Here is a 10,644-nt window from a genome sequence, read left to right as displayed (position 1 = left end):
CTGCAGACAGCGAAGGCGGATACAGTCGCCTGTGCTCGGATTCTATTGGCCCAAAGAGTCGGCATTCTTCGCGGGCGAATCCCAGAATGCACCGCTCTGAGCGGGCTCCCGGTCCGAGGGGGGGCGGGGGGGGGAGTTCGTTCATACCCACAGGTGCAGGAAGGAGGAACCTGGGATTAGGTTGATGAAACTGCTGGAAGCCTCTGGACCTGAATGTGTGATCCCGACAGTGCCGCTATTTTGCTAAATTGATCTTGGGGGGAATTATCCCTCTTAGCTTATTTCCCCATATGATCAGTGTTGTAACACGAAGTACTATAATACTTAGCGGAGGCTGCTTTGAGGATGGATTGCAATGATGCAACTACTTAATAAATGTTTCTTAAATCTGAGTTTCTGTGATAATTCCTTGTCCAGATTGGCGCCCGGAAGGGAGGCCCAAATTCTATTTCCCTTGCGTAAAAGTTGGGTAAGGCAATTTCCCCTCCCTGAGCCTCATCTGTAAAATTGTTGGATTAGACTCAGTCACCAAAGCAGCTAAAGGCAGTTAAGAGCACGAACTCTGGAATTAGGAGTCCTGGCTCCTGACTGTGTGTTCTTGGACACTTTATACACCTTAGTTTTTACATCTGTAAAACAGTGATAATACCCACCCCCACTGGGTTGCCGTGAGGATTAAATAAGATATTGCAAAGTACACGATTTTAAAGGGGAAAGCCGAAACAAACAAAAACACCTGTAGAGAGCACGTTTTCAAAAACGTTTCCTGCTGTTAATCATCATCATCATCTCTCCACCCTTTCAGCTGTGATGGGCTGGGAGTTTATGAGTTCTGATCTCAGGCACTCACTTCTTGGTGCCCAGGTTCAAAAGCCCTTTCTCTGCACAACACAGAGTGCTTTTTTTTTTTTTTTTCCATTTGACTTTCTAGCCTACCACATTCAGGGAAGGGTAGACTCTGCTCGCTGCAACATCCGCCTCCCAGGCTCAAGCCATCCTCCCATCGCAGCCACCAGTGTAGCTGGGACTACAGGTGCGCACAACAATGCCCAGCTAGTTTTTTTTTTTTTTTTTTTTTTTTTTTTGTAGAGACGGGGTTTCGTCACGTTACCCAGGCTGGTCTCAAACTCCTGAGCTCAAGCGATCCGTCCATCTCTGCCTCCCAAAGTGGAAGGCATTCTTTGTATGCAAATTGGAAGCTAAAGAAAGCTACCACTACTGAGTGCCTTCCAAGTCAGATGGTAACATGAAATTTACAGATGAGGGCCGGGCACAGTGGCTCATGTCTGTAATCCCAGCATTTTGGGAGGCTGAGGCAGGCAGATCATCTGAGGTCAGGAGTTCAAGACCAGCCTGACCAACATGGAGAAACCCCATCTCTACTAAAAATACAAAATTAGTCAGGCATGGTGGCTCATGCCTGTAATCCCAGCTACTCAGGAAGGCTGAGGCAGGAGAATCGCTTGAACCCAGGAGGTGGTGGTTGCGTTGAGCTGAGATCACGCCATTGCACTCCAGCTTGGGCAACAAGAGCGAAACTCCGTCTCAAAAAAAAAAAAAAAGAAAGAAAAAGAAAAAAGAAATCTACAAATGAGAAAACTGAAGCTCAGGGTAGTACAGTGGCTTGCATAAGATTATAAAGGCAGGAAGCAGAAGTGGATTCAAACCCAGAAGGGTCAGCCTCAAGAGTCCATGCTCTTCCTAGAAACTTTCACTCTGGTAAACAAGGCAGGCATAGATAAGCCGAGGAAGCAGGTGGTACAGACCTACTGCCAAGGGAGTAGTCTGGGCGGAAAGTGTGACTGGAGAGTGGAGGTAGGAGGAGCTCTCTTGTTGCTGAGCTGCTCCCAGAAAGTTTTCTCAGGTTTTAGGTATATGAAGATGAGAAAGACTGAGATCATGCTGGGGCCAAGTGGTTTTTGGGGTTGGACCCATGGTCAGGGAGAGTAACAACTTCATGCTGTCACCTTGCTCTGGGAGATAAGCAAGCGTGGGAAGCAGGAGCTCTGGCCTTATGAGCCCTGCTGTGGTCTGCCCTCTGATTCCTGCCTCAGCAAGAACCAGATCATGAGTGGCTTACCTAGGCACCAGGATTTACCCCATCCCTTCTTCCCACCCAGGGCCCGGCTGGAGATTCTGCAGCAGGCAGACACTCAGCAAACATCTAGTTCCTGGAAGGAAAATGGGAGCCCTCTAACCTGGCAGGCCAGTCGTTTTGTTTGTTTGTTTTTTTGAGACACAGTCTTGCTCTGTCACCAGGCTGGAGTACAGTGTGGCACGATCTCGGCTCGCCACAACCTCCACCTCCCTGGTCCAAGAGATTCTCCAGCCTCAGCCTCCAGAGTAGCTGGCACTACAGGCACGAGCCACCAGGCCCAGCTAATTTTTTTGTATTTTTAGTAGAGACGGGGTTTCACGATGTTGTCCAGGATGGTCTCCATCTCCTGACCTCATTATCCACCCACCTTAGCCTCCCAAAGTGCTGGGATTGCAGGCGTGAGCCACTGCGCCTGGCCCCAAGTTGAGTGATTTTTTTTCTTTTTCAAGACAGAGTCTCACTCTGTCACCAGGCTGGAGTGCAGTGGCGTGATCTCAGCTCACTGCAATCTCTGACTCTCTGGTTCAAGCAATTCTCCTGCCTCAGCCTCTGAGTAGCTGGGATTACAGGCACGTGCCATCACCCCCAGCTAATTTTTGCATTTTTAGTAGAGATGGGGTTTCACCTTGTTGGCCAGGATGGTCTCGATCTCCTGACCTCGTGATCCACCCGCCTTGGCCTCCCAAAGTGCTGGAATTACAGGCGTGAGCCACCGCGCCCTGCTCGTTTGATTTTTTTTTTAAATAACATTTATTGGGGAAGTCATAGCCTTATTATAAAAACATACAATTTCACTGGAGAAACTTGGAAAATAATAATAGCTATCATTTGTTGAGGATACATTGTACTGTGGATCAGCATAACTTAACAACTCTATGAGGCTGGGCTCTGTCGCTTAATAGCTGGCTGTTCCTGCTCAAGATACTTCATTTATCAGTCTCAGTGTCCACACCTGTAAAGTAGAGATACTAATAGAATCTACCTCTTAGGATTATTGTACAAATTAAATTTCCCATAATGGGGCACTGGCCTCAGCATGAGTGGGGACAACGCTGAAAAAACTATATACATTATTTTAAAAATTCGTATAATGTTGTTGCATTATTGCTTCTGAAAAGGTGTTTTTCTTTTCTTTCTTTGCTCATTTATTTATTTTTAGAGACAGGCTCTGTCTATGTTGCCCAGGCTGAATTTGAACTCCTAAGCTCAAGGTATCCTCCTGTCTCGGCCTCTCAGCCTCCCAAGTAGCTGAGACTATACCCTCTCGCCACTGTGCCCAGCTCAAAAAGGAGGAGTTTTTGGCTGGGCACAGTATTTCACATCTGTAATCCCAACATTTTGGGAGGCTGAGACGGGTGGATCACCTGAGGTCAGGAGTTCGAGACCAGCCTGACCAATACGATGAAACCCTGTCTTTTTTTTTTTTTTTTTTTGAGACGGAGTCTCACTCTGTCGCCCGGGCTGGAGTGCAGTGGCCGGATCTCAGCTCACTGCAAGCTCCGCCTCCCGGGTTCACGCCATCCTCCTGCCTCAGCCTCCCGAGTAGCTGGGACTACAGGCGCCCACCACCTCGCCCGGCTAGTTTTTTGTATTTTTTAGTAGAGACGGGGTTTCACCGTGTTAGCCAGGATGGTCTCGATCTCCTGACCTCGTGATCCGCCCGTCTCGGCCTCCCAAAGTGCTGGGATTACAGGCTTGAGCCACCGCGCCCGGCCGAAACCCTGTCTTTACTAAAAAATACAAAAACTAAGCCAGGAGCAGTGGCTCATGTGTGTAATCCCAGCACTTTGGGAGGCTAAGGCGGGTGGGTCACCTAAGGTCAGGAGTTTGAGACCAGCCTGGCCAACATGGTGAAACCCCATCTCTACTAAAAATACAAAAATCAGCCAGGTGTGGTGGCATGTGCTTATAATCCCAGCTACTTTGGAGGCTAAAGCAGGAGAATCGCTTGAACCCGGCAGTTGGAGGTTGCAGTGAGCCGAGGTCACGCCACCGCACTCCAGCCTGGGCAACAAGAGCAAGACTCCATCTCAAAAAAAAAAAAAAGAAAAAATAAATAAAATCAGCAGAGCACGGTGGTGGATGCCTGTAATCCCAGCTACTTGGGAGGCTAAGGCAGGAGAATTGCTTGAACCTGGGAGGTGGAGGTTGCAGTGAGCCAATATTGCGCCACTGCACTCCAGCCTAGGCGACAGAGCCAGACTCTGTCTTTAAAAAAAAAAAAAAAAAGGTGTTTTTCAGAAACAAAATTATAAAAGAAACCAAGAGTCTAAGCTCATCTGTTTTTGTTTTTTTTTTTTTTTTTAACCTATATTTCTCTTCCTACATCTTAGAAGGTCTGGAAATCTCTGAGGTCTCCAGGCTCACAAGACTTGAGTATTGTGAGGGCCTTGGAGACCCATCCAACCACTTCCAAGCTGGAAGAATTCCCTCTGGACTTACAAGATGGGGTTGCCCAGCCTCATCTTGATCTCATCCAATGGTGGATATTCACTGTCTGATGATGGTGCAAGGGTCCTGGCCTGGGAGGAGGGAGGTTCTGAACAAGGGTCTTTCTGGACCTGCTTCCCGCCTGCAGGGTGAGGAAGTAGACCCCAGCTCTGGGGCTACATGGCCCTGGAAGTCTCTATTATTATTATTTTTTTTTTTTTTTTTTGAGATGGAGTCTCACTGTGTTGCCCAGGCTGGAGTGCAGTGACGTGATCTCAGCTCACTACAACCTCTACCTCCTGGGTTCAAGCGATTCTCTGCCTCAGCCTCCCGAGTAGCTGGGATTACAGGTGCCCACCACCATGCCCAGCTAATTTTTTTGTATTTTTTAGTAAAGATGGGGTTTCACCATGTTGGCCAGGCTGGTCTTGAACTCCTGACCTCGTGATCCACCTGCCTCAGCCTCCCAAAGTGCTGGGATTACAGGCGTGAGCCACTGCATCCGGCAGAAGTCTATTTTTTTTGGGGGGGGGGGGCGATGGATTTTCACAGTTGTTACCAAGGTTGGAGTGCAGTGGCGTGATCTCAGCTCACTACAAACTCTGACTCCCGGGTTCAAGTGATTCTCCCACCTCAGCCTCCCGAGTAGCTAAAATTACAGGCATGTGCCACCATGCCCAGCTAATTTTTTGTATTTTTAGTAAAGACAGAGTTTCACCATGTGGGTCAGGCTGGTCTCAAACTCCTGACCTCATGATCCGCCCACCTCGGCCTCCCAAAGCGTTGTGATTACAGGCGTGACCCACCGCAACTGGCCAGAAGTCTCTATTCTTGAAAGCGGACAGAGTCTGCTTTGCTTTTAGGTCATTTCCTGAAAGACCCTTATCAGTTATGACCCCTCTGAGGTTAAAGAGTTTATTGAGTTCTACCAGCTCAGGAAGTAAGAGGTAAATAATGAAGGAGAAAGAGTTCCTCCAAGTCTCTTTAGCAGAATACAAATCTAGCTATCTCTTCCACGTTCCCCCTTCACCCACATCACCACCACCTTAGACGAAGCCCTCATTTTCTATAGCTTAGCTGGATATTTAGAGCCCTCCTATTTTGGGTTTGGCCTTTCTCACGTTCCCTACATTCTGGCCTCTCCTTCCAATGAGAATATCCTCTCTTGCCTTTTCCATTTGTGAAAATTCCCACTCAATCCTTCAACAAGTTCAAATGTCCCCTCCCCGATGAAATCATCTCTGGTTCATCCCCACTCCCCTGCAAGCAGAACCACACTCTACACTCCACTCTCCGAAAGTCCTGCTGCAATTATAGCATTTCCTTTTTTTGAGACAAAATCTCTTTCTGTCATCCAGGCTGGAGTGCAATGGCGGGATCTCAGTTCACTGCAATCTCTGCCTCTGGGTTCAAGTGATTCTCCTGTGTCAGCCTCCAAGTAGCTGGGATTATAGGCATGCACCACCACGCTTGACTAATTTTTGTATTTTTAGTAGAGTTGCGGTTTCACCAAGTTAGCCAGGCTGGTCTTGAACTCCTGAGTTCAGGTGATCTGCCCACCTCGGCCTTCCAAAGTGCTGGGATTACAGGCATGAACCACCACGCCTGGCCCATTATAGCATTTCTTATTCAGTTTTGTGATTTTCGTATGGGTGTCCCTGCTAAACCATAAATTCCTCAGGGGAAAGGACTCTCATTCATCTTGCCTGACACACAGTAGGTGTCAATAAATTAATTAAAAGAGTGAATGAGGCCAGAACGCAGTGGCTCATGCCTGTAATCCCAGCACTTTGGGAGGCCGAGGTGGGCAGATCACCTGAGGTTGGGAGTTTGAGACCAGCCTGGTCAACATGGAGAAACCCTGTCTCTACTAAAAATACAAAAAATTAGCTGGGCATGGTGGCATGCACCTGTAATCCCAGCTACTCAGGACGTTGACACAGGAGAATTGCTTGAACCCAGGAGGTGGAGGTTGCAGTGAGCCGGGATCGCACCATTGCACTCCAGCCTGGGCAACAAGAGTGAAACTCCATCTCAAAAAAAAAAAAAGTGAATGAGTAAAAGACTGAATGGATAGGTGGGTAGATGGATAGCTGAATGAATGGGTGGATGAAGATTCACCTTGGATGCTGTATGATGCTACTGAATCCCAGCCCCGTCTCAGTGAGGATGAAAAATTCTGGGTGGATCACACTGTGATGTATGCTGGAACTCTCTTCTCCTTCCTCCCTTCCTACTGTATTCCATTCTCTCATTGATGAAGGACATTTGGAGAACCTGGCCTATGTGAGACTGCGCTAGGCCCCAAGGACAGCCATCAAAAGACACTGTGGAACTGGGATGGGATAGTGATCTAAGCTGCTTTGCATGCCTGGACTCCTCTTGTTCTGCAGGTCTTAGCACACACATTTCCTCTGAGTGGTCTTTCCTGACCGCTGACCTAGAATATATCCTCCCCACGTTTCACTTCTTCTCACATAACCCCCTTGATTTCCTCATGCCATTTGTGAAAATCTGAAATTATCATTGTTTTTATTCGTCTTCCCCCACTGAAATATCAGCTGCATAATGGCAGGGACCATGTCTTTATGTTCACTGCTGTATTCCCAGTGCCTAGTTCAGTACCTGGCACACAGCAGGCACCCAATAAACACATTCTGCTCTAATAATATTTTCTTACAATCTTTACTTCACTTCACTAATTTTCTCTTCAGTTGGCCCAATCTGATGTTAAACCTATCCACTGAGTTTCTAATTTTTATTACCGTATTTTTCAGTTCTAGAATTTCCATTTGGTTCTTTACTATAATATCTAGTTCTCAATCTTGTCCAGTCTCAATCTTGTCCTGCCGCTCAGAGGGCAGAAGAGGAAAATGTCTTTGAGTAAAGCATAGTTATTTGAAAATTTGATTGATTATTCCATTATCTGGATCTTTTGTATAACTTTCTATTATCTGTTTCTGCTTTTTGGTCATGTTGTCTTCAATTTATTTGAGGGTTGGGCTGTTGTTTCCTGTTTACTCTCACTCCCCATGGTGGTCCAACCCAAAGCCTAGGTGGGGGGAGTCTGTCAGGGCTCCTCTTTCTTAGAGGGTCTAGAACTACAGTTTTTCTCCCATATATTTGTAAGTATGTGAAGATGAGAAAGCTCGGCTCAGTTTCTCAGCTGTCTCCTCTGAAGTGGCAAATACTTTTAGGAGAAAAGCAGCTCCAAATAAAGGGCTTGCTTCTCTCAGCCCCTTATTTCTTTTCTGCATCGGTAACTTTTCAGTACTGACTCTACCATTGCTCCATAGTAAATATTGACTGGATGAATAAATGCAGGACTACTAGGCTCAAGGGTGGGAATAGATCTAGACACATTACACACACTCATTCTTCCAGCAGTCCCTGACACCTACTCTGTGCCATGTTCTGTGCTGTGAATAAGAGAAATGACAAAACCGAGTCCCAACCCACAAGGGACAGGCCATATTCTTGGTAGACACGATCTTTAGAACAGAGGTCAACAGAAAGGGCCCTTCGAACATTTAGGAACTCTGAGTTTCCTAGGGAAAGCAGAAAGTTTCCCTGGGGAAGGGGCTTCTAAGCTAAATATTGAAGAATAAAGAAGAGTTTGCAGGCTGGGCAACATAGCAAAACTCCATCCCCCAGCACCCCAAAAATTAGCTGGGCATGGTGACATGCACCTGTAGTCCCAGCTACTTAGGAGGATGAGGCGGGAGGATTGCTTGAGCCCAGGAGTTCGAGGTTACAGTGAGCTATGATTGCACCACTTGTACTCCAGCCTGCATGACAACGGCAAGAACCTGTCTCAACAGGAAAAAAAAAAAAAAAAGTTTGCCAGGTAAAATAATTGGAGAAGGGCTTTCCTTACAGAGGAAATACATGGACTGTAAAAGATACTCCTCAGAGTGTCTGGAGGTGAAAATGAAGCTTCTGAGGTTTGCAAGAAAATGCTTCCAAATGAGAGTCTGGCATTTAATATCCTCGCATGCATCTCCAGCACAGGAAACTATAACACAGCCAGCCTCAGGCTCGCCCTGTCTGGCTGCCTCTTTGTAAGAGGGGAGAAGATTGCACAGTGTGATGAAGCTCATTTTCAGCAGAGTAATCTCAGACTTCAACATGAGTATCCTGTCTCCTGGGCTGGTGCCCTTCTGGCACGGGACACCTCCCTGGCTCTCATGAACCCTAGAATCACTCACCCCCACAGGCACACCAAAGGCAGTTGAGAACTTGAGTCAAGGGTGAGGAGAGACCTCTGGGTGAAAAGGGCAGGGATGGGGAAAGAGGTTGATGGGTGGCTGGGGGCCCCTCCCGCTCCACTTCCTGGCTTTCTCTCATCAGTTTTGACTCTCAGTTCTTCTTTTCTTCTTTCTCCTTTTTTTTTTTTTTTTTTTAGATTGAGTTTTTCTCTCGTCACTCAGGCTAGAGTGCAATGGTGCCATCTCGGCTCACTGCAACCTCCTTCTCTTAGGTTCAAGCGATTCTCCTGCCTCAGCCTCCTGAGTAGTTGGCATTGCAGGCATGCGCCAGCACACCTGGCTAATTTTTGTATTTTTAGTAGAGACGGGGTTTCACCATGTTGGCCAGGCTGGTCTTCAACTCCTGACCTCAGGTGATCCACCCACCTCAGCCAGCCCTTTTTTTTTTTTTTTTTTGAGACAGGGTCTTGCTCTGTCACCCAGGCTGGAGTGCAGTGGCACAATCATGTCTGGACCTCCCAGGCACAAGCAATCCTCCTGCCTCAACCCCCAAGTAGCTGAGGCTATAGGTTTGTGCCACTATGCCCGGCAAATTTTTTTTTTTTTTTTTTTAAGAGATGAGGCCTCTGTATGTTGCCCGGGTGGTCTCAGACTCCTGTGCTCAAGTTATCTGCCTGCCTCAGCCTCCCAAAGTGCTAGGATTACAGGCATAGCCCCCATGCCCAGCCTCAGTCAGATCTTCCCTGGGCTTGCAACATAAGGCCCAAAACAATAGAAGTGAGGGGAGTTTTCCCTTTACTACCAAGCACGTGAATGAGGCCTAAAGTGAACTAAGGAAGGGAGAGTGGGCCAGAGCCAGGGCTGTGGTCACCAACTCCTGGAGTCTGGGGTGAGTTGATGTAGGGGAGGAGGCGGGAGTGGCAGAGAATCAAGACTTAATGGGTGAATTCTAGGGCAGCCCCAGAGGTTACGTACATGGCTGTGGCTTCAGACAGACCTGGATTCAAGGTCAAATGAGACTGGCTCCACCATTTACGATCTTAGCAAGTCACTTAACATCTAAGCCTCAGTTTTTTCACCAGTCAAATGGGGATAAACGTAACACCTGCTGCAGGGCACCACAGAGGGAATCAAGTGAGGGAATGCATAAAGCATGGAGCACTGTCCAGGCCAGCTTTGGGATTCCTCTCATCCGCCCACCCCTCCCTGGGCCCTCACAGCCACTCCCTCACCCCAGTCCCCTTCCACCGCAGCTTAGTCACCCGCTTGTCCCTTCCCTCACTTCCGTTGCTCATCCTCAGCTAATACAAACAACCCATCTGCTTGCTACTTTCTCTACCCACATCACAAAATGCTAGGTCTTGACTGGGCGCGGTGGCTCATGCCTGTAATCCCAGTACTTTGGGAGGCCGGGTCAGGCGGATCACTTGAGGTCAGGCATTTGAGACCAGCCTAGCCAACGTGGTGAAATCCTGTCTCCATAAAAAAAAAAAAAAAAAAAAAAAATACAAAAAAGTAGCCAGGCATGGTGGCACACACCTGTAGTCCCAGCAATTCAGGAAGCTAAGGCAGGATAATTGCTTGAATCGAGGAGGTGGAGGTTGCAGTAAGCCAAGATCGTGCCACGGCACAGAGCAAAACTCTGTGTAAAAGCAACAACAACAACAAAAACAAAAACCCCAACAACAACAACAAAACAAAACGCAAGGTCTTAAACTTCAGAAATAATCTATTGCAGTCTTCTCAGTTCCTTGAAATGAGGAACTGAGGCCTAGAGAAAGCCCAACTAAAACCAGGCTTCCTGATTCCCCATCTCCAGCACTTTCACAGAAATCTACCATCCCTTCTACAATCTAAATATTTCCCAAGCTTTCATTCAGAACCTGCAGCCCATCTACAACCTTCCCT

The sequence above is a fragment of the Piliocolobus tephrosceles genome, chromosome 1 (assembly GCF_002776525.5).
Source record: "Piliocolobus tephrosceles isolate RC106 chromosome 1, ASM277652v3, whole genome shotgun sequence".
Lineage (NCBI taxonomy): Eukaryota > Metazoa > Chordata > Mammalia > Primates > Cercopithecidae > Piliocolobus > Piliocolobus tephrosceles.
Note: the sequence above shows the minus strand (reverse complement) of the source record.